This window comes from Pongo pygmaeus, chromosome 22, assembly GCF_028885625.2.
Source record: "Pongo pygmaeus isolate AG05252 chromosome 22, NHGRI_mPonPyg2-v2.0_pri, whole genome shotgun sequence".
Lineage (NCBI taxonomy): Eukaryota > Metazoa > Chordata > Mammalia > Primates > Hominidae > Pongo > Pongo pygmaeus.
In genome coordinates, this window is record NC_072395.2 from 51,543,184 (window position 1) to 51,567,618 (window position 24,435).

General features: G+C 43.4%; 1 protein-coding gene across 8 annotated transcripts in view; it reads right to left on the reverse strand.

Annotated features, from left to right (window-relative positions):
* Positions 1-19,035, reverse strand: part of ERG (ETS transcription factor ERG) — a 281,869-nt gene extending 262,834 nt beyond the window's left edge. For 6 of the 8 annotated variants that reach the window (XM_063659914.1, XM_063659918.1, XM_063659917.1 and 3 more), the window contains exon 1: positions 17,666-18,119. The gene's annotated coding sequence lies outside the window, so the exon portion shown is untranslated. Of the gene's footprint in view, positions 1-17,665; positions 18,120-18,802 lie in introns of those variants that run through there. The other 2 variants (XM_063659916.1, XM_063659911.1) reach the window with 1 other exon arrangement.
* Between the last annotated feature and the right edge of the window lie 5,400 nt (positions 19,036-24,435).

The window sequence follows — 24,435 nt, forward strand, 5'->3', positions numbered from 1 at the left end:
GGAGTATGAAACACTGACAGAGGGCACACCCTGTGCCTTCGCGGCAAGGATGGCAAAGCTACAGTGGCTTTGGTGTTTTACTTCACCCACTTTTACGCCTACCCTTTTCTTAGCGCCCCCTTCCCTTACTCATTGCATCAAAGTGATCCACTGAAAAGAATCAAGTCAACTGCAGAGTTCCAGATAGCTACCCTCAGGAGTTTTGAAACTTAAGATGAAAGCAGTCAGGGAATTAAGACTAAATCCCGAATATGTAAGAAAAGGGCTTTCCCACGTGACACAATACACGTACTGTCTGCTTCACAGGTCCAGCCTGGTAGCAATCAGGCAGGATACCAGAGCATGCAGGAAATCCAAAATTAGGTTTTACTACCTATAATGGAAGATTTATGGGATGGTTTAATTGGTAGTCTCAAGACTAAAACCTGAAGCAGGGGAACAAAAACATCTTTCTGGACACAGCCAGTGAGCCCACGTGTACCCCATGACACTCGCTCATAGGGCACACAGGCCCGAGGCTGCAGGGGACAGAGTAAGGCTACAACTCCTCCTTCTCCCAACCTTGATGCACACCAAAGCCAAGAACATGCTATTCCCTGTTCCTTTTATTTAAGAGGCAAATTTGTTTCTTGTGGTAGAACAGGTCTTCAAGCTATACACACAAACTCAGGTGTTATGCAAAACAAAAGAACTCATTCAATTCAGTCCTCCCGCTGTATTTCCAAACCACAGGGGCAACACTCACAAGCTGCAAAGAGGATTCCACCCCACCAGGAATGCATCAGTCTGCACCTGTCTGTTGCCATTTTCAGGGTTAGCAAGGCCACTGGAAAATTTCCTCAGTACCATTTTGGGCCAATGTAAAGGATAATTGAAGTGCATGTTTCTGTAAACTCCACGTGTTCAGAGAGATTTCAAGTAAACACGGGAAAATAAGAACTGTGGGCTTGAGCCATATGTTGGCTGGCCACGTGGGGCAGGAAGAACACACATTGTCCAGGCAGTGAGTAACTGAAAACCAAGTGCCCACAGACACCATCCACTGCCAGAACTTGGGAAGCTGGGGTCCCAAGGGACAGTCCCCTCTGCTCACCCTCTCCCCTCCTTTCTTTCTCACCCTCTCAACAAACTTTAGTAGAGTTGGATTTTTTTCCTAGAGGCCTTCACAGTCACTTTTTCCCCTCTCCAGGTGATAACCTGGGACCTACTGTGCAGAAGGACACGCAGGCCTCAATTGAGGTCAAGCCAGGAAGAGGAAGAAGTGTAGAGCAGGGCAGCCACTGACTCCTGAAATCCAATGGAAGAGGCGGCACCATTTAGTAGCATGACATTCTGTCTGCAAACCACCGTGATGATATTGTTACTAAGTAGAAGTACCCCTTTTAAAAGAACTTTCGATATATTATAACATACTATAACAAGATGGGAAGACATTTTTCCTTTTAATAAATTGATTTTCGTAAAGGAGATTTCAACTTTCCAGTGACGGAAGCACTTTTCCTGGCTTCCACTTGTTTTCTGAAGGTTTCCATTTGGGTGTGACTTCTTAGCAAACAAGAGCCTTCCCAAACATTGCCTGCAGACATCTTGGTCTGTAGAAACGCCTTATAAGGAGATCAACATATAACACAGTCTTTGTCTACCTAGAGAATTAGCATAGGGTGAAATTTGGTATGACGGGGGTCTTCCCTGGATTCCTTTCAATGTAGTCCAAGGAAGAACTAACTTAGGCTGAATTCTAAGCTTTAAGACAAGGTTATCACAATATTTACAAGATTATTCATCAGGATTATATCAATTAAAAATTTGGGGGAAAAAAATTGCCATAAAAAATCATATTAAAATTGAGCCAAGCAGTGAAACAACTCTGAAATGGCCTAGAAAACTAACGTGTATTTGATATTCACTTTTTCTGAATACAGATGTGATCTTCATGCAATCATTGACATCAGGTGGCGAGGATCATTAATGTTTCTAAATTCCTACACTGGGCGGCTCATGCCTGTAATCCTAGCATCTTGAGGGGCCAAGGCGGCAGCATCTCTTGAGCCCAGGAGTGAGAGAGCAGCCTGGGCAACACAGCGAGACCCCGTCTCTACAAAAATATTTTAAAACTTAGCCGGGCATGGCGGCGTGCACTTGTAGTCCCAGCTACTTGGGAGGCTGATGTGGGAGGATCATTTGAGTGTGGGAGATGGAGGCTGCAGGGAGCTGTGGTCACACCACTACACTCCAGCCTCAGTGACAGAATGAGACTCTGTCTCAAAAAAAAATAAATGATTTTAAAAGTTTTAAAGTTTTAAAAATAAATAAATAATAAATTCCTACACTGTTGTACAGTTAACGGTCCCAATTACTAAGCTCAAAGGGAATTCCCCAGAAAAGGCAAGAACAACGTAAGTGTGAACTATGGCTATCGAGAAACAAATATATGGTTTGTAATATAAATAGGTTTCATATACATAAGAGTGTAGGCATACATTGCAATATATCATCTCATCTGACCCTGCTACCAGATAAACCACAATGTGATTTTGCCACTGTGGAATCCACTGTGAAACGAGTCATATTTCAAAGAAGTATTTTTAGTGATTTTTAAGGGCAAGCATTCACAAACTTCAGATCTGGGTTCCACGCGACCATGACAAGCACTTGGTCAGTTCTGCGGCTTGGGCTCCAAATTCAATCTGTGGATCACCACTGACTCAAACTAACTCTATCTGTAAGATGATTCAAAAGAGACAATTTGGAAAAACAGAAGGGAGGAAAGACTTGAGAAAGAGTGAGCTTTTACAACTAAACAGTATTTGCTTGAATTTAAACACCACTTAAAACACAGAAAACAAAGACAAAAAGCATCAATGAAAATGTATGTCCCTTTTACATTCCAAATACAGGCCCAGAAAGCAATAAGCAAAAGGCACAGCTGGGCTCTATATAGCCGACTTGTTGATGTTTAATGCAGGTACCGCTCTGATCTCAGCCCCTAGATAGAAGCATATACCCTAGTGATGGCCCAGGAAGACGTCTACCAGCACAAAGCATCACCACACTTCCCACATTCTGAGCTGGATGCAACCATTCTCTTAGAAACCTAGTCTTGACTGGGTGTGGTGGCTCACGCCTGTAATCCCAACACTCTGAGAGGCCAAGGAGGGCAGATCACTTGAGGTCAGGAGCTCGAGACCAGCCTGGCCAACATGACGAAACCCCGTCTCTACTAAAAATATAAAAAATCAGCTGGGTGTGGTGAAATGCACCTGTAATCCCACCTACTCGGGAGACTGCGGCACAAGAATTGCTTGAACCCGGAAGGTGGAGGCTGCAGTGAGCAGAGATGGCACCACTGCACTCCAGCCTGGGTGACAGAGTCTCTGTCAAAAAAAAAAAAAAGCAAAAACAAACAAAAAAAAACAGTCCCTTCTGCACTCATGGTAACATCCTTTACCATTTAATCTCTCCTAGAAGACAGGGCATTGCCATACCATTATTCACTTGAAGATGAGAAGTGGAGGATTTGTTAGGACTGCAGGTGATGAGGAGAGACTCAAACAGAATGTTAGATTCTGACCGATCTGCTCTGGTTTCACACACTTCTTTCGCTTCCTAAGAATCTGCTTTTCCCTTCATGTACTTTTTCCTATTTTCAGTATCATTGGGTCATTTCTAGTAACTCTGCTTAAGTGATCCTGTCAGCTACAGGGCGTGGGTGGGTTATTCAGCTCTGCCTCACAGAACACTCACCCTCCATCTCTGAGTCAGTTGCCTTTTAATGGAAATACTATTCACTGATCATGTTCATAAAAACATGGGCCGGCCCGGTTTTGTTTCTCTTGACAATGGCCCAGGTGTTTTTCTCTTCTGATTGAGTTTTGGGTTAAGCTCAGCATCTCTGTTGTTGTTGTTTGTTTTATTACATTTCCATTTTTACTGGAGGGGAAATATCAGAGTCAATGTGATCCAGCTGCTGCACGTCAGTCCCGCCACACGACCTGCACTGTTACATCCAAGGCGTGCAGGGAAAAGGCTGCCTGCTCAGGTCCGGAAGTTTATAAAGGCAGCCTCTCCCACCAGCTCACTGGTGGATGCCAGCCTTCATGCCGCCTTGTTCTCTCTAGGCTACTGGTTTTTGCAACCTTCTGCTTTTGTCCACTCGTAACTTTGATAAGTACCGTGTCACCTTCTCATACGTGGAAAACGTGCGGTCAGCGATTCTGCATGTTTAATGGTGCTTGAACAATACAAAGGGGAGCTGTCATCCATCTTTTGTTTTCTCATTATCAGTTTTCAGGCCACGTTCTAAACAAGGATGACAACCAACAGAACATCATTCCCTGGTGTCCCAGTCCTTGCTTACTTTGAATTTCCTCACCACCTTCAGTCCTTTCTAAGATCACGTACAGGCATCCACCGTCTTTTTTTCCTAAACAGAATACTTTGCAAAGTTAAGTATTGGCATTGCGTATTTAAGCCATGCATCCTCAAGGAGGCTAAAATTAGTTCTTGAAGGATGAAAAAAGTCTTATTCCTTTTCTGTATAAAGCACAGATATACCTAAATGTAGACATACATACATGTATAATGCAAAGTACTAAAACAGTATATCTGTGGTATTAAATTTTCATGTGAGGAGGGACAATTAGGAAAAAAAATCAGAAAATGCTTTTTAGGAGGTTGATCATGAAAACAGGAGGTTGATCCTGAAAAAAAAAGATTGAAAAACACTAATTTAAGCCTAAATGTAACTGCATTGCAAAATGTCACTACTTCTTGCTGGTTTTGGCACCAGTGCCTCAGGTGACACAGAAATACTAAGTTTTCTTTTATTCTGATATGCTTAAGGTATCCCCAAAATGATTTCTCTAAGTTGGGAATTGAAAGGGTTATGTTACACTCATTCACTCTTTAACAAGTCACATACACGTCACCTCCTATTTTAGAAGCCAATGGGTATAAAGCACAAGAAATAAAACCACTGAAAAAGCAAAAAATTAAAAGGAAAGAAATAAAGACTCGGCACTCTGACATAGATGAAGCAGATGATTATGTTTATTTAAAACAGCAACTTATTTTGTAATGTCTATGAACTAAAGATTTCTCAGGACATCTTATTTCATGTTAAGTGTCCAATGCAGCAATCTTTGCCTTGCAAAGTCCATTACAAATAGGCTTGTGCATTCCAGAAAGGAAGCATGCATTTAACTTTCTCAAATATGTAATATGCAATTCTTTTTTTTAAATTTTTTACTTGCTTGGAGCAAAGACTGAAAGCAAGTATTTAATCTCGCTTCCTTTGCCAGTGCAAACGTAACTAATTCTGATCCTCATTTCCATTTCTTCCTTAATCTTTTTAAATCAGGGTTGGGCCAGCATCTATTCCCAACCTTTTGGAGAAGTAGCCTGTATTTCAAATGGGGCCGCGATGCTACTGCATGTTGTCCTTACCAGCGCTGTCCGGATCCTTGCTGGAGAAAGAAACGGAGGCATTTTACTCACAATCACAGAGCTTATGTATGCCAGCATCACAGAACGCAAAAAATAACTTTGCAACAATCTGAAAGGGTAATTTATGGAGTGTGGACAGTAAATGGGGTATGTTTTCTGTCCTGAAAATCCCAGATGAGGGCAGGCTTATGAATAATTTTCAAAAATCAGGAAGTCTGTGGAAATCCCTGCTGTCTTATAGAGATTGCACCGTGCTCATCGCATCTCCCATGGCCTCTGCCTCCTCCACCTCCTCCGAGGTTCCTTGGGCCTGACTCCTAATGGCAAGGGCCAAAGAACACAGGCACCTGCCTCCAGCAAATCCACTCCGATTCCCCCTCATTCCCAGACACAAATTTCCATGAAAACCAGACAGAGGACAGAAAGCAGGGGCAGGATATTCCAAAAGTACTTCAGATCTGCAGCCTGATTTCATTAGACTCGCTGGCTTGTTTCTTTTAGTCCCTGGGTGTGTTGACTGCAGGAGAAATCTCACTAAAGATGACACTTCAGAACTGTGAGTCCGAACACTTAAGGAAGGACGTGCCCAGGAGGAAGGTCTAGAAGCTCAGAGACAGTGAGGAAGGGGCATTGCTCAGCGATGCTTAGATGCCTTTATGAGCTGACTCTACTGGGAGTCACTTGTCATGTCTCTGAATCCACCCACACATCCCTATAACATATGAAAACTGTTCAGCCCAAAGGAAAAAATAAACTCGATGGTTCTCATTAATCCAAGTTTAACTAAACACAACAGTTTCTAAAAGTACATTTCAGCCATTTCGCACCCGCAGATACCCAACCTGAGAAGCTGATGGGGAACGGCTGTTCTGGCATCACCGAGGGCTGTGGCAGGCAGCACCCAAGGGGTTTCTGTCTCCCCTATGGCGCTGCAGCTGAGAGCCACACCCATGAGCTGACGACGTAGCATTTCTCTCAAAGGTCTTCCTTGATGATGTGGCAAACTGCAAGGACCAAGCACGGAGGCACCTGGACACTAACCCTTCCCTGCGAGCCACATGGCCAGTCAAACGTTCTGGTTACCAGAGATGACACACTTTTTCCGACAAGATTTTTAGCACATGTGGCTTACATCAATGTGGTCTCATATTCATTGTGTGTTTAGACCACTTGCCTCGCACGTTCTCATATTTACACATGTTCACTGAACGTAACCTCAACTGAATTATTTAAGAAGCCTTAATGTGCTTCAGACTCCTCAAATATAATTTAGACTTTAAATTAAATTTGTACTCTGATACGAAACTGCAATGCTTGAATGCAGCTTACGGCATCAAGTGGACGTGCAGGAGGCCTTGGAATAGAATTTCAGTTACCTCTAAAGGGCTCACACCTGGTGGCCCACGTTCCTTATAAGACGAAACAAGATTCGACTACAAAATCCAACTCATTGCCCACATTTGAAAGCCGGGGAGCCTGCAGTACACAAGATAAAGTCTTGCTTTTCCATTTGTCCTTAGATGACCCTACAATGAAGCATTGCAACATATCAGAGACATATAATGCTGGACGCGAGAACACACAGCCATGCTCCTTGGTCAGAGGTTTTGGGTATGGTTGGGGGTTTTAATAAACCACAATATTCCTTCTCCTTTACTGTTTGGTTACCAATAATTGTGCTGCATTAGGTGTAAAATTCAATATGGTGATTAGAGTCTAGAGAAGCCACACTTTTTCATTTAGCAGTTTTTGTTTTATTTTATTTTTACAGTAAACACTGCCCACTGGGAAAAATAAACCAAAACAAAAAGAGTGAAATTCCCTTATTATGCACTAGTGATAATGAAAACAAACTTATCTACAAGGAACCACAGACGAGAAATTTGCTAGAGACCAGCTACTGGAACTAAAAACAAATTTCTTATTCAGGAAAATGTGAATGAGTAAGAATCTGCTAGTGAAGTTTCTTACTTTGCACAAAAAATTAAATGAAATCTTAACTTTAAGAGTAGCATAGGCTGGGCACGGTGGCTCAGCCTGTAATCCCAACACTTTGGGAGGCTGAGGCAGGAGGACTGCCTGAACTCAGGAGCTCCAGACCAGCCTGAGCAACATGGCGAAACCCTGTCTCTACTAACAATACAAAAAATTAGCTGGGTATGGTGGCGTGCACCTGTAGTCCCTGCTACTCAGGAGGCTGAAGCATGAGAATCGCTTGAACCCAGGAGACGGACGTTGCAGTGAGCCAAGATCGCACCACTGCACTCCAGCCTGGGCAACAGAGCAAGACTCTATCTCAAGAAATAAAAATTAAAAAAAAAAAAGAGTGGCATAGTTAAAAGGGTAGAAGGTTACTCAATGACGCATCACGTATAGTACACATATAGCACATTGATAATAACAAATGGCATGTAAGCACTATGGATTGACTTCAGAAGACTCTTCCATAAGCTTCAGTATTTCAAACGAAGGGAAAGGCCTGTGTTATGTGCAACCTGTCATGACCAAATAGTGTGAATATGTCCTTGTAAAGGTTAATTCTGTAGCAACACATTTAGTTGATGTGCTTTCTTCCTCTGGGATTCTAGCACTTTAAGAATGCCATTCTTCAAAATAATCAATTGTATTATTCTCAAGAAACATGCAAAATAAGAAATTTGTCATCAAGCTGGAATTATCTTTAAATAGAGGATATTCAAATAGCATTTTTATGCCTGGAGTTGTCACAGCACGATTCCAGCAAAAGCCGCACTATTTGTTAGCGGGCATACAGAGTTTTGGCCTGAAACGCAGTATTTTATTTTACCCTTTAAAAGCATGAAGTGACTCAACAGGAAATTATACATACATTTTTCCCTCCGATGTAAAAACTGCAGATCTAGTACCGAACATGTCACGCTGGCATTCAATTTTCTATTGCTATCATATCTGGTTCCTTAGTGACATAAGGTCACAAAACGTCTACTCCTGTGGCCAAGTTACATAATAGATGTTGTGGTTGCTCATTATATTAAATTTGAATTCCTAAGCTAAACATTCCAGACCTGCACTATTCAGCATGGTGGCCACTAGCCCCATGTGACTATGGAGCCCTTGAAATGTGACCAGCCCAGATGGAGACGTGCTGTAAGTATACACTACACAATGGATTTTGAAGATTTCATATAGAAAAAAATAAAGTCAAATATCTCATCAATAGTTTACACTGATTACATTTGAAATGATAATATTTTCAGCATGTGTTACATAAATTACATTATTAAAATTAATTTCACCTGTCCCTGTCTTTTTTAATTTGGCTACTGGAAGATTTAAAACTACCCCTGAGGTTCATGTTCTATTTCCTTTGCCCAGCACTGCTAGGACCTTACACGGACTCTGCCTCCAAGTCACTCACTCCCTTCGGGTCACTTCCGTAACAGGCCCACTGCTCTGACCAAGATAACGACATACAGCAGAGTCCCATGGGTGTAGCTCAGCATCAGCCTGCCTGGTTCTGATGCTGCACTGGCTCCCACTACTGTGTGACTCCAGGCAAGGTGCTCAGCACTCCTGAGCCTCACTGCTATTCTGGAAAATGAGGACAATTAGAGCACCTCCTGCAAAGAGCCACGGTGAAAACAGTCCTGGCAACGTGTCTCCTGTGGCTATACCATCTGGTGAGTGAATGTCACCTGCCACCTTCCACAACATCACACCTCTCCCTTCCCTTATGTAAGACTGCCTTCTTCCCTACCTCTTAACTTTACACCTGAGATATTGAAGTAGGTGTCTGGTCTGATCCCTCCAACGCTCCAGAGGATTTGGTCAGTTTCCACACTGTGTGGCCCACTCCCAGGTAACACTTCCACCCTCCAAACACAGCAGCGGGCCTGCCTCCCCCAACCTCCTGCCCACTGAGATCTCTACCACTTCCGCCAATCCAGATCCAACACGCCATGGCACAGCTCAAGGGCCTCAGCCTCCGGGTAGCATGCTCTGATCCTCTGATCTTCCTATGAAATGGTGTAGATTGCTTTTGGATTGCATGATTCTATTTTATGTTATTTATACTCTACCTTGTTCCCAAAAAGGGACTCAAAGTGGTCTACAAGGATATATGCGATATGACGAGGTTGTTTAAAATTCAGAAGCAAAATAAAAAGTAAAGATGAAGCTAAAGGGAAACAAGGGTGAGAACATAAACTCGAGCTAGGAATGCAATGGCCTGCCAGGCAGGCCTCAGGGTCTCACGTATCTGCTGGAGTTGGGTCATTCACACATCTCCAAATAATGAAACCCAACCAAATGCTCAGACAATGACTCCTGATGCTAAGGCTAAAAATGAAATCCTCCAATGATTCCATAAGAAAGAAGGACCTGTGTGATAGCAAGCATGCCCATGAACGGCCCTACATGTAGTGCCATGAATGGCACTACAGCAAACCCAGTGCATTGCACGAGGCTGTCTCCCTGCTCGGGAACATCTCCTCCATTGCCATACAGTCTAGAGCCCTGTTCACTGCCATGCTGGCCCAGTTCAACCAGGTGGTCCCACTGAGGATGCCACTCTTGTTGGTGTGTGAACTCATCTCCTTCGAGATTTCATGATGCGCACGTTCACCCCCTTTCTAGATTTCATGACACAAGCATTCACCCCTTTTCTAGATTCCATGGCAAGTATGTTCACCCCCTTTCCAGATTGCATGGCATTCGCATTCACCCCCTAGATTCTAGATTCCCCGGCATGCACATTCGCCCACTTTCTAGATTCCACGATGTGAATGTTCCCCTCCTTTCTAGACTCTGTGGTGTGAATGTCTGCCCCAATTCCATGGCATTCTTGCTCACCTCCCCCTCTAGATTCCATAGCATGCGAATCCATCCTCTTTCTGGATTTTGCCTCCCTGAAGGCACTACCCAAGGCTTCTGCATAGTGTCTTACATGAAGTCTTACACAGAACATAAGGCAAAAACGTGGACTAAATGGACAGCTTGCCATTCCACCATACAGTTTGTAGCTTCTAGCCTCTCTTCCTTTGCACGTGCCTTTCCCGTGACCCGGAGCACCCCCTCTGTGGATGGAGTCCTGTACCTTCTCACCTTGAGTCAAATCTGACTGCCCACTGATCGCTGCCTACTCAGCATTCCCTGAATTCTCAGGCATTCCACTTGTCCTGTATTAATTTCCACCTGTAGGTATTTATCCTAAGGACACTGCATTTAGAGTGTCCTTGCAAGAGGGGATGCGCCTCTCTTCAACTAAACTTAGCTATTTAAAGTAAAAAGGTGGTAGTTTTGTTTACCTGTTAACACAACTCGTGGAAAAGAGAAAAATTCAAGCATGCCACTAATTGCTGCAGTCAGACAGACAGGTGGATAGGCGGGCTCCATAGAGGAATGTTCTGGCTTCCCCCACTAAATTTGCAGTTGTTTGTCTAATCTCTAGATGTGTCCCATGTCTTAACAGTCCCTGTATGACTTATGCTCCCACCTCTTTTTTGGGACGGTGCTCTCATTTAATAGATGCTCAATATATTTTAATTAAGAAATGTATTTCCAGGTTGCTTAAGACCAATAAAGAACAATTAATACAAGTTAATGCTTAATTTTGCAAAGAAAAAGTTTGTATTGATGCTAAATGCATTTACAAATGTGCTCTTAATGTACAAACAAATACAGCCCTTACTGTGGGTTACACATACTTTTGAAATGATTTTATTGACTTACCTTTGGTTTTACAATTTGGCTATGGGGTCCTTAGAAGAAACTGCCCTTGTGGGACATTCTGTTTAATCACTTATATTTACAAGCCTTAGAAAACTGCAAAAATTATTCAGTTTCATTAAGAGATATTCGATCTTCAGAACTGATACTATTTCATCTATAAAATCCTTTTACTGGCCGGGCGCAGTGGCTCACGCCTGTAATCCTAGCACTTTGGGAGGACGAGGCGGGCAGATCACCTGAGGTCAGGAGTTTGAGACCAACCTGGGCAATGTGGCGAAACCTTGTCTTTACTACAAAAATCACCCAGGCCTGTTGGCAGGTGCCTGTAATCCCAGCTACTCGGGAGGCTGACGCAGGAGAATCATTTGCACCCAGGTGGCGGAGGCTGCAGTGAGCCAAGAACGTGCCATTGCACTCCAGCCTGGGCAACAGAGCAAGGCTCCATCTCTAAATGAATAAATAAATAAATAAATAAATAAATAAAATCCTTTTACTTTGATACCTCAAGTAGTAATCAATAATATCCCTCTCTGTTCTAATGGCAGGGCCTTTAGGTAAGGTTTCAGAATTTGGGATAAATACTAATAATATGCTGACCTAACATCTCTTCTCCAGAAGACTCCCTAGATTTGATTTTTACCGTCATTATTTCTATTTTAAAACTCTGTAGTGAAGTAAGTTTTACTGCCGGGGTCAAATAGACTAGAAAGTACTTTTCAATACTGAAGAAGCAAATTTTTCCTCCACTTTTGCTTATTCTGTCCTCTTGCTGCTGTATCTTGAACTGCAGAAAAAGCAAGCCTTGCACAAGGCAAGTTTAAACTTTGTGCAATTATAGACCCAGATTTGTAAATCTGGCAGCAGGCTCACATCAGCTTTGTGAGGTTGGGTATAATTTTAATGACAATCCATTCAACCTATGAAATCTTCTTAGAATGTTTCTCAATTAGCACTTGGTTTCTTTTCAAAATGTTTTTACCTCATTTCCTAATAAAAGAAATCTCAGCTTTCTGATACATTTAATTAAAAAGTTTTATGTTGAGATTGTAAATGTGAGTGGTTTCTGTTTCAAAACATTTCATTTTACTAGCACATCCTTCACTTATTATTTATACTCTGCTTAGATCTCTGCATTTCCCATGCAAAAATCCTGAAATGCACCTTCTTCAGTGCTGAGATCTAAAATTTTCCCTTCCTAAGTAGTGCCACAGTCATCCCCTCTTCCTCCTACAGAGCCCTCATAATAGCTTCTTTCAGTCCTTCCTCTGAACCCTGAGACCCTTGTTCACTCTCATGTCAAGCAGAATTCCAAGACTTCATTGTACACAGAGGTGGGTCCAGGGAGGTATCCCGTGTTTCTGAAATTCCTGCTTTGCCTGTGCCTAAGCTTCCCAATTCTCCCAAGAGTCCTCATTTAAAGAACACAGCATTGCGCTAGCATTCAGCATCTCCCACCGTACGTTGCAAATGGATAATTAGCTTGATTGCCAGGAGAGTCACCTTGCTATCCCCCCTTCTCACCCTTTAGCAATGTGTGTGGAACGCACTTGGCTCCGTACAAATTAATTGTGTGTGAGGGGTGACATCTGACTATGAACAACTAAAAAGAACCATTTAATCAGGCCAAATTCCCTTCAGGCTCATTGAGGCTTGAGTGTGGATTTTTAAAATGTAAGCAGCACTGTCACTGTAACCATGAAACAGTCATGGTTTTAAGAAGTGAAGTTTTGGGGGACAACAACATGACCAACAGACTCTACCTCAGCATCCAATTCCTAAATTAGTTAATACAAACTTGGGCCCCACTTTTCAACAGAAGCACAGCTCTAAGTAAAGGCTGGTACCCAGCTCTGCCCACTCAAATTATTTGGTGAACAGGCCAAATGGGAGGAACTGCAGGTAGTACTGCAGAATCTGCCTGCCTTGGAAAACAGGCTTTCCATGAAATATAGTTTTAAGGTCCTCAGAGGCCAGGGCTCTCTCCCTCCCCTAGTCTTCACTGCACCCCCGCCAACCCACACGTGACGAGAAACCACTGCCCCTGCAGAGGCCCCAGCAGCAGGCAAGGGTCTGTGGATGAAAGAAAGGAATATTACAAAGGGATTTCTGGCTGGAGGGGGGTTCCAGGGAGGGCAGAGAGGTTCAGGCTCCAAAGCTGGCAGCAGCCCCTACAGATGGAAAGCTCCAGTGACAGGACCCATGAAAGGACACTGCAGAGCTTGTCCCATGTCATTGGGCCATCGAGACATCAAGGGCTGCCTGGATTTCAGGAACTCACATCTGCTAACCAAGAAGGAACAGCAAATTCCCATTGTCAATTTCAATCAATTTATTAAACTAAGGCAATAGGTAACTAACAGATTTACTAAGATCTTGGGATTCTCTTACTGTCCATCTTAGTTCAGATGGAAAGATTCACAACAGCAGCTAATCTGATTCCAGGATGCAGCTTCTGACGGTGCACAAGCTAGTATTTCCTCAAGATAGTCACACAAACCTCCCTGCCAGGCATGCAGAAAAGCGTGCACACTCCAATTTAGTCTTTCTTTTACTTTCCAACTTTAAGTACTTTACTGAGCCCCAAGAATGCATAGCCACTCTTTCCACCCAGTTAGAAAATTAATCTTTCTACCAATAACAGAGAATCACTTAATGGAAATAGGACAATTGTACCTCACTAAATAAGGCTTCGCTCCTTTGCTCCCCTGCTCTCAAAACTGAGGTTCAAATGCATTTCTACACTTTCAAATGAACATTTGGAAACTTTCAATGAATGCTTACATCAAGTGAAAATAAGGGTTTCCTTTTTTTTAAAAGTCATTCTATATATGCCTGTTTTCTTTCCTATTTCTTAGAGAGATGGCTTCCCCCCTCCCTCCGCCGCCGAGTATGTTTTGCAGGGGGAATAATTACTGCAATAATGTTATCCTTAAAAGGGAGCACATATAAGACAAAAGCAGGTATAAAAATCTCATTCCCACTAAAACAATTCAAAATCATAGGTTAGGCTTTAAAAGGAAGCAACTACAAATCTAGGTTTTAAAAACCTTTAGACACACTAAAGATTTGTCCCAGATCACATCTGATGTCTATTTCTCTGGGATCATAACAAAAAAAAGGTGATAAATTAATTCAAATGGCCTATTTTACACACTTGAAGGGTATTTCCATTGTCTCATATAGCCATTCTGAATAGGACAGAGTCACATAATGAAACTTCCTTTGCACATTCTCCTGAACATGCGCTGAGTCAAGATAACCAAACCCCTTACTTTCATTGTAAAATTACTGTTTCTCATACGCAATCAGGGTCTCCCAGATTATGACATGCGACCCTAAAAATAGGAGGACTTAAAAGTTAGTTTAAATCTAAAACTTAGACCCAGCGCTCCATTTTTAGACGCACCCTTTAATTTCTTGGTGTTGTCTACATTTTACTTACACTTAAATTTAGCAAAGTAATTTTAGCTCACCCTCCTTCACTACCTTCACTAGACTTTGCAATGTTACAAACATGAAGCTTTCAAGTCTCTCTCTAATATGAAAATGTTTTAAATAAAAGTTAAAGTTAAAAGGGGGATCTTTCCCTTTTAACTTTATCTTTTAACTTTTTTAGCTATGTTGAAGAACTGGTTCGGGTGACAGCCCAGCCATTGGAAAACTCCCGCTGTTGTTTATTTACAAAATAACTGCTTTCAATCAATCATTGTGAGAGGTCCGTACACTGACAATGCATAATGGACAACTAATTAACTGACCCCTAATAAGGGTGTGGGAAATACCAGGGAGAATGCTATCATGCAAGGAACAGCAACAATATGGAGGGGTGGCTGGTCACTGCCAAGCATGAGCATCCCCAAATACCTCAGTGATTTTCAGAGTTTTCAAAAAGCCCTACTCACACCACTGCCACTAAGTATCATAATCATCTGAAACTGTGCCCCAAAGATCTGAACATCTCTGTTACATCAGCCTATTTTTCTTACAAATGTTGCTTCTAAGGTTCAAATTCAAGGTGTAGAACATTAAACAGTAGCTGTATTGTGAAGGACCATGCTCCCCGGGAAAGCCCAAGTAACTTTACACACTGGGGAAGGAAAAAAGAACTCCTTTGCCATACTCCTCCTCTCTGGAAAACTGCTCGGACGCAAGGGGTAAAGAAGCAAAGAGGTGACAAAAAGAGACCTGCATTCAGAGAGATCAGCTGTCAACTTGAACTGAAAAGTGACTTGATGCCTCACAGGGCTCGGATTTTGCCACCTTGACCAAACTGCTTCCCAGACTCCATAAGTCTTATTAGAAATGTAGGTGGCTCTGTGTCGACACCTTCTCAATGGAGTTCTATTAAATAACAGGCAACATAGACATTTATTCACTATGACAATGTCTTCCCACCACTCCAGATCCTATGACTGGGGCTGACTCGCTATCGGTTTTTGCCTGGGAATAGGAAACGATTCCAGAAACATTAGCTCTTCTGTTTTGAGAAGAAATAAATCCCCCCTTTTATTTCTTTTTTGTTTAAAGATAGCAAGATAAAAATAAAAACTAATATTACTTTTAGAAAAAAAGTGTTGAAAGTTTCCTATTACCCTACTTACAATGTGAGATACATTTAAAAGATACATAGCATATAACATTGTAGAATAGTATGTAAGTCACAAATTCCTTTTGACGTCTTTCAGAGATGCTTTCCTTCTTACTTATGTATCTGGTATTTCATTGGGATCTTAGGTCTTACCACAAATAAAATATCTGATTTTATAAGATTAAAAACTCAACAAGGTTTTTCTTTAATATCAAAGCAAAACGTGGAACGTGGAGGGGGGAATGTTTATATACAGGTGTGAATGCAGTCCCTCACACAATCCCTTCAATGGTAAAAGCTAATTTTCTAAATTTTAGCTAAAGAATTCGCATCAGATTAAATCACCAATAATTCCTCATGAAATAACAGATAAATGTGAAATAATGTACTACAATTCTACTCTAAATTTTTTTAAATAGAATGAAGTAATTATAAAATGTTACAAAAGAGAAGAAACTGAAATTATAAGTGCTACTGGAATTATATATTACCTAACAAATATCTCGAGACAGATTACCCATTTGCTAATTTAGTGTACTTTCCAAAAGCCATTGACCCAAACCGAAGCTAGGATTACCAGATGGCAAATAGCATTTGTGATGTGTGTAGCTCTTCTAAAGCCTTTCCTGAGAACTGTAAAACTTGATATATTAGCCACAAGTTTACATAGCTCATCTTGCTTCTGCTAGAATCATAATTTCGATGGTGTAATTAGCGTATTAATAATTTGACACATGGTGAATTAATTTACATGGTTGGGTTCTTCGCAACGTCTGTTGCCTGATCCTCCTATGGATGAAGGCTATGAGCTCTGGCCTGCCCCGGGAGCGGGCACCAGCCAATGCCAGCGGAGCAAGGGTTAACTTTGGGACTGTGACAGTTCTCCCTTCGGGGGCTCTAAACTACTTGGAGAGAATGGAAAACAGTCAAAAATAGTCCCAAAGGTAAATAAACTATGTGTCCTATGTATGTCACCCAGGGAAGAATAAAATGTATTTTTATTCACATTGAAAGTTTTCTGAACTACAAAAGCTATAGAGACATGTACAGAGTGAAACCCGTAGCACATAGGAATATGTTATTTTGAAAGATAAAGGAAACTATCTTTTCCTTTAACGATGAGTTGTATTAAATCCACATCCTCATTGAAATTGTTTATCCATTTTATTGCGCAGTGTAGTCTGCTATTAATAACAGCATTTGTCTTGTACTTAAAAGATAATTAATGCCTCCATGCATCTATGCAATATACCATAGCAATAAACGGATGATGTATTTCAGACAGAAACCAGGCAAGGCTAGCTGATAAAATACGGACTATATTTTTTTTTAACATGCCAAGTTTTGCAATTAGGGTGGTAAACTGGAGGCAAATAAACATAACAGCTGCAGGCTGAGGAACGGGAAGGTGAAAAGACTGAGACTGAGAGTGGGAAAGGAAAGGGACCGCTCCTGACGCTGAGAGCTGGTCCCAGAGCCGGTGTTGCGGGGTGTGCGGGAAGGCGCCGTCGGGGGTCATTCCATCATCAGGACTCAGCGGACAGTGACAACCCAGCCTCAAACCTGGTCCCTACTTCAGGCCAAGCGTCAGCTTTTTTAGTTCAACCCTGATTTCCATTCCAGACAAGCACAAATAACCTCTTGGTCGGGGCCCCAGATGAAGTCACCGCGGTGTGCTCTCCTGGCCCTTGTCAATTTTGGGGTGCCCCCTCCTCTCCATCCGCACCCGACTGCACGCGCCTCCCTGGGACCCCGCACTGGCGAGCCGTCCCTCCCGGCGCTACACGCCCCACCTGTCCCGGCGCCGTCGGAAGAGCCCTGCAGAGTGCGCCCCTAGGGCCACCTCGCTGCCTTCGTCCCCGTCCCCGCAGCCGCTGTCGCCAGTGTGGGAGCCGGGCAGGTCGCGCGGGGCGCGGAACTTACCGAGAGGTTAGCGCCGCCGTCGGGGGAGGGCGTGTCCCGCACGTGTGTGTCCGCGCGTGTCCGCGCCCGCGTGTGCCCGCGCGCGTGCCTTGGCCCTTGGCCGTGCGCGCCGAGCCGGGTCGCACTAACTCCCTCGGCGCCGACGGGCTCAGCCCATGGTGTGGGCGCCGGGCTCAGGGAGGCTCCGGCTCCTGCCAATCGCGGAGCAGGGCGGTCGCCCCGACGCGCGACTTGCGAACCCGGAGTGCGCGCCGGGGGCGGGGCGGGGACGCGTGGGCGGGAATGCACGCGCGTGGCCAGGTGCGCGTGGGTGCGAGCGCGCGGGAGTGTTCGAGTGCGCGCGTGTCCGTGTGCGCGTGGGTGTGGGTGTGCTCGCGTGTCCGTGCGCGCGCCCTCGAGGCCGAGAGCGCGGGCGGCGCGGGCAGGTTTGGACACTACGCGCCCTGCTCGGGTTTAGGACGCGGCTGGCGGCTCCGGGAGGAAGAGGAGGAGGAAGAGGAGGAGGCGGAGGAGGAGGAAGAGGAGGAGGCGGAGGAGCAGAGGCTGGGACGGCCGGAGGAGAGAGTCCGGCCCCAGCAGGAAAGGAACCCAGGACGCGACTACTGGAGGGGCGAGGAGCAAGGGAAGCACCAGAGGGGAGGAGAGGGGGTCGGGGAGGGAAAGTGTGGGAGGGGGAGCCACGGGGGTGCGCGCTCCTCCTAACTCGGGGTCGCTTTTAGCCAGAAGTGATATTTTTCCAGCCTCAGTGAAAACCGTTGCAAACATTGAAAATAGTAAAAGTGAAAACGGTTGCGACATTAGACGTTTATAAAATGACCGCGGACTGCCCTCGATGCTGATGAGAATTGGGACGACGTCGCGCAGAGCGTCCGGAGGGAGAGGCGCGGTGCCCGGGACCTCGGTCGTGGGGAGGAGCCGGATACAGCCGCCGGGACGCGGGGATGCCGAGGGCACCGCGGCCTGGTCTGACCGACGCACGCGGTGACAGCCGCACTTGGGAGACGACGGCGTCTGCAAGAAGCAGCCTCCAAAGGGTGCAGCCGGGAGGCTCAGCTTGTCCGCCTCCGGGGCTCGGGGCTAAGTCCTTTCCAGAAGTTTTCGTTTCTACACGAATTCCGACCGCAAAACCGAGCTTACCTGAGCGCCGCTCCTCTTCTCTCATGTCCCTCGGGGGCCGTCACGACCGTCCCGGAGCGATCTCTAGGAACCTGTCCCGGAGCGATCTCTTGCACACTCTCCCCATTCCGACCAAGTGAAAACTACCCATGTCCCTCCCTCTCCAAACTTTAACAGCCAAGAATTTCAGCAAACAGCCAGAAAGAAAGCTAAGTCTCCCCCCGCCCCCCACCCCAAGGGAAGGGAGGGAATAAGCACTCCTTTAATTTGAAAAATAATAATTAAAACTCCCTCAACTTTTAAGGCCGAGCAACATAATCTATTAATTGGTCGCTATTAACATGCAGTTTTATTGACCATAGCACACAGAAGTCTGATTGTGAGGGAGGAGTGTTTTCAATGAAAGTGGAGTTATTTTAGCTGCAGACGTGTTTACATTTCTGTGGTTTAGTCTATAACTTTCTCTTTTTCTTGCTTCAGAATTCTGCTCCATGAAGCAAAGCCCTTAGCTCCCAGACATTCCAAAAAGTCTGCCAAAATAATAGAAAAAAAAGAGAGGGAAGAAAAAACACAAGGAGACCCCCAAGTCTGGGTCAGGCTCAGGGTTGGATGTGGGCAGGGTGAGTGTGCCCCCTCCCCGCGCACTTTCCGGTTAGGAAAAGAAAAAAGTTTCAGGGCTCCATTTCCTGTTTGCTGGGGGAAAAAAATAAAATGGACCTGAGCAGCTGAGTTTAGAAACCGCCTTTTCCAGTACCTATAGGTTCTGAGGGGATCTTTAACCCTAGAGATGCCAAAATGAGCTCATTAAAATTTCAGACTCCAGTCAAGGAAGTTTTTCCCCTGTTAAGATGGACAGCCTTCGTGAAACTACAAATGCATTCCTAGGAAATTTCTTGAACAATCAGGCACACCATGGTAGTTGGGATACAAGCCCACCTCTCCATAGGTGGCCAAGAGAAGATACCAATAAAAATAAATATTGAAAACAGATTAAATTTCTGACAAGCATGCATCCTTTTTTCCCCTGAGGTACAAAGAACAGAATGTATATTTCAAAGTGGGTATTTAGTAATAGGGTCTTGTCAGTTTATACACTCTGTGCTCGAATCATCATTTGCAAAGTCGATTGCATTTCCTTTAGTATTGAATGTGCTCACTAGTCACACAGAAGTCCCCATACTCCAGTTCACATGGTCTTAAAAAATATTCGATCTGACTCTCCTTAACTACCAAATGCATATTTTGGTTCCTCTTCTTTCTAATTATTCTCCAAATATTCCAGATCCAAGATATTTCACCTAATTTTGAAATCTTCCAATTAGCCACTAATTTTCAAGTCTCACCATAGTGAACCCTTAACATTTAGGGGAATGCTTTAAAGTAAACAGGTTCTGAACCTATTCAATAAAATCAGTAGCCCACAGGCCAATGACTCTTTTTTAATACTTTAAAAGCTTTTTAATATGCTGCCAACGTTTCTCAATCATCATCACTATATTGTGAATATTATCACAATATAGAACGGTGCTAAAAACAATATGCCTGCTGATGAACAAAATAACGTTTAACGTTTTAAGAGTAATGAACTGCACTTTAATAGTAGAAGAAACATGATTTCAAAATGAGCTCAGAAAACCCCCAATATTTGAAACAGTGTTGTTTGTGACTCTCCCTCACTACCATCTCCAGTTCCCCCAAAAGACACTGCAGAGGGAGAGAGAGAGAGAGAGAAAGATAATTTCTTAAAAGATGAAAGATGCATACCGATCCCATTCATAAAATGTGGGTCATTAACCTTGAAGAACCTCAGTATCCAGAATCCTAGAATTTTGCATATGACATCATCTTCTCCAACTGATTGCATTTTGTAGTTATAGTTAGGAAGTTCTTTCTGCTGTCTAATCTAATCCCTACCTATGGCCACAGCATTCCCTTCAGTCTGGCCCATGATTTAGGTCAAATAGGAGGAAATCAGTTTCAATGAATTCAATCAATTAAGTTAACTTCAGAGACCAAAAGAAAACTAAGAGACAACTTCACGTTCTGTATTGCAGGACAAACATCATAATTCTAATGTCATTTAAAAGGAAAGTTTTTATAAAAACACCACTTGGTACATTCCATAAGAATTAGTATTTTAAAGTATTTCATACATGAGATGGTCTTCTTTTTATATAAAGTTTTGTGGTCGGCCTAATTCATTTTAAAATCCCTTTTATCCAAAAGATGTTTTGGATTAATTTAAGTATTTGTTACTGGATAATGTCAAGCTCCTTTTCAATGAAATGTCCTGTGTTGGGTTGTCACACCTGTTAAATATAAGGCTCCTTTTCTTTTGATATTCTGAGAAGGGCTTTAAAAGGTTTTCATCCCTCAATATGGAGATTTAATTGCTTTACCTATAATAAAAATAATCCCTATAAAATTCAGATTGTGGATATTTCAAAGCTGAAAGAACTATTGGATTGGGATGTAAAGGTTGCAGTTCAAAAAGTCTTCCACTTTTAATATAACATGCATGGTGTTATGAGTTATAAAATCCTGGTTATCATTTTGAAAGGTCTGGTTTTTGTTGTCCTTGCACGGAGCGTCTTTGAGCTTACTTTACGGCTTAGCAGTTCTGCATGTGCATGTGTTAAATATGGAAAGGGTAGTGTATCCCTCTACAGTAAATGCTCACAAGGGAGGAAGTCTCAGATCCTGTTTTAAACGGGGTACTGGAGTGAGGTTCCTCACACTGACCCATTCACATCTTTGGTGAGCTCAAATCTGGCTTGAAGCCATTCTGAGGATGGCCATGGTTTGAGAAAGCAGATAGCTCTCAGGCTTCAGCCACTGCCAGGCGCCTGAGCCCTACCCCAACAATCTCCACCCAATCACCTGGGACCTTCTTTTCATCATGCAAATGGGTCAGGCAGCTCGGAAGCTTAGGAGTCATTGGAGGCCCCTGTCCTGTCCCATTCCTAGTTCCACTTTCCCTCATAGCAAATGATTAGAACAAACTCTCTCAAGCAACCAAGACATGGAAGCAATGGGAATACGTGTCAGAACATGACAGTTGGGAGTTCCAAGTGGAGCATCCCTGGGTCCCTCTCTCCCCCACCACCCTCACTCATTCCCTGATTTCCATCACTGACTATTAGTGAACAGGAGGACAGATGTGTATCTTCTCTTAGGGGAGTCTCTTAACCTAGTACACAAGCATCACTATTATCTTTTATTACTTGCTGTTAAGAAGTCAATTTTAGGTGTTCTTTATCCTTCCAGACAAACTAATTTCATGCAACACTCTCACCCTCTGAAGCACTTTTTTAATCTACGTCAGATGCAGTTTAAGTCTTTAGTACACACAGCAGTTCTCAATAACACGTGGTGACCACAAACTGCTCCGTAAAACTGCATAATGCATAATTCCTATCAACTTGCATAACACACAAAATAAGTTGATATGAAACACACTGTACATCTGTCAATGAGCTTTGGTGACAAAGGTTATACAAAATAAGTCAGGAGACTCTATGTGTATTTTTAAAGTGGAATTACATAGAGTACAACAGGAGATTTGCTCCAGCTTTTCTGACAATTATACTTAGGCGGTTCAGTTTTGAACTTCGTATACTATGACACTAAATCTATCACGAACAATTTTGTCACGTACATTATCATAACATGATTACTCATGAGTGTAAAACAATTTTAGAAAATTGAGACAATTTCTTCTCAGTGATTTTTTTGTATTGATAAAGTCACTAGCTGATATGGTTTGGCTGTGTCCCCACCCAAATCTCCCAGAATTCCCAGATGTTGTGGGAGAGGCCCAAGGGGAGGTAATTGAATCATGGGGGCCGGTCTTTCCCGTGCTATTCTCTTGATAGTGAATAAGTCTCACAAGATCTGATGGGTTTATCAGGGGTTTCCGCTTTTGCTTTTTCCTCATTTTTCTTTTGCTGCTTTCATGTAAGAAATGCCTTTCGCCTCTTGCCATGATTCTGAGGCCTCTCCAGCCATGTGGAACTGTAAGTCCAATCGAACCTCTTTTTCTTCCCAGTCTGGGGTATGTCTTTATCAGCAGCGTGAAAACAGACTAATACACTAGCATAACAGTACATCAGTGCAAATAAAAGCAATATCTTAAGTTCTCTTTTGTATCCTAAAATAGTAAATCATTATGTTGGGATTATGGATGACCTGATACAATTTAAACGGGTGAAAATTCCATTGCAGATATAATGCACCAGCAATTATTAGGAATGCATGTGACCAGGGGTCCAGCACTTAGCACCCACATGACCTTGGACAAGTCGTAACCACTTGATTAAAGCTTCAATTTTCTTATTTAATAACTGAAGCTGTTGAGGTGGATGACCTCAAATATACTAAACACAGGATCTTCCAGGGAAGAACTTGGGTTATTCATCTTCATCTCTATTCTTTGGGGTAGTTAACTGATTGATTAAGGGGAAACCTCTTGGGAATTTACTTCTCTTTGATAAACTCTTATGCACACACTTGTTGCTTCTCTTCAGCAGCACTGCAGCAAGAGGTGTGCCTTTCTGGGATGGGTTCTGTTACCTTTGCATCCTATATCCACCTTGTATGGGTGGAGAACTATAGTCTACACAGCAGCAGTCTGGGGCCTGCCTCCACATCAAAACCACTTTGATGATGAAGCTTCAAAACTATTGCCATCATCTGGGCACCATCTCAGACCCAGTGAATCAGAATCTCAGGGGACAGGGAGACCACCATGGCACTGACAGATATATTTGAAACTTCCCAGGTAGTTGAAATGGACTTCCAGGATAGTGGGTCACAGTACTGGACATTATAGCCATTAAATGAATGATGAAGGAATTCCGAAATCTTCATCTTATCAGACATCTCTGGGAAAGCACATTTTTAAAATGAACCTCTGGCCAGGCACAGTGGCTCAAACATGTAATCCCAGTGCTTTGGGAGGCCAAGGCAGAAGGAGCTCGAGAGCAACATGAGAAACATGGCAAAACCCCATCGATACAAAAAAAATTTAAAAATTAGGCATAGTGATGCACAGCTGTGGTCCTAGCTACTCAGAAGGCTGAGGCAGGAGGATAGCTTGAGTCCATGAGCTCAAGGATGCAGTGAGCAACTGTGATCGTGCCACTACGCTCAGCCTAGGCAATAGAGCAAGACCCTGTCTCTTTTTAAAAAAAAACTTCCTACTCCCAAAACAGCTGGAGTCCACTCCTTCCATTGCTAGTGTCATTCTTCACGCAGTTACAAGGTCCTGGATACTTGGAATCCCTTCCTCATTTTGTCCCCTTGTCCTGGAATGTCCTTCCCATCCTTACCGTAGCAGATGTCATTCATTTGGATCTACCATTTAAAAAGCATTTACATGCGTATTTGCCCTGGGGATAAACATGCATGTAAGTGCTTTGTAAACGCCCACCAGTCACCTTGCGCAGGGGTGACAAGGTGGAAACTCCAAGTTTGCACAACTAGAAAGCGAGTCAAGACTCAAACCCAGGCCTTGGGGCTTTCCCTGCATGGCCAGCTCACCACCCTCCCTTCTTCAAGGTCTTTTTCTGGGTACCTCCCTGCCAGCCCTGCGCCTAATTTAATTCCTGCCCTCCAGCACCCCTTCCCACCTCTGTGACAGCACTTACTTCTCC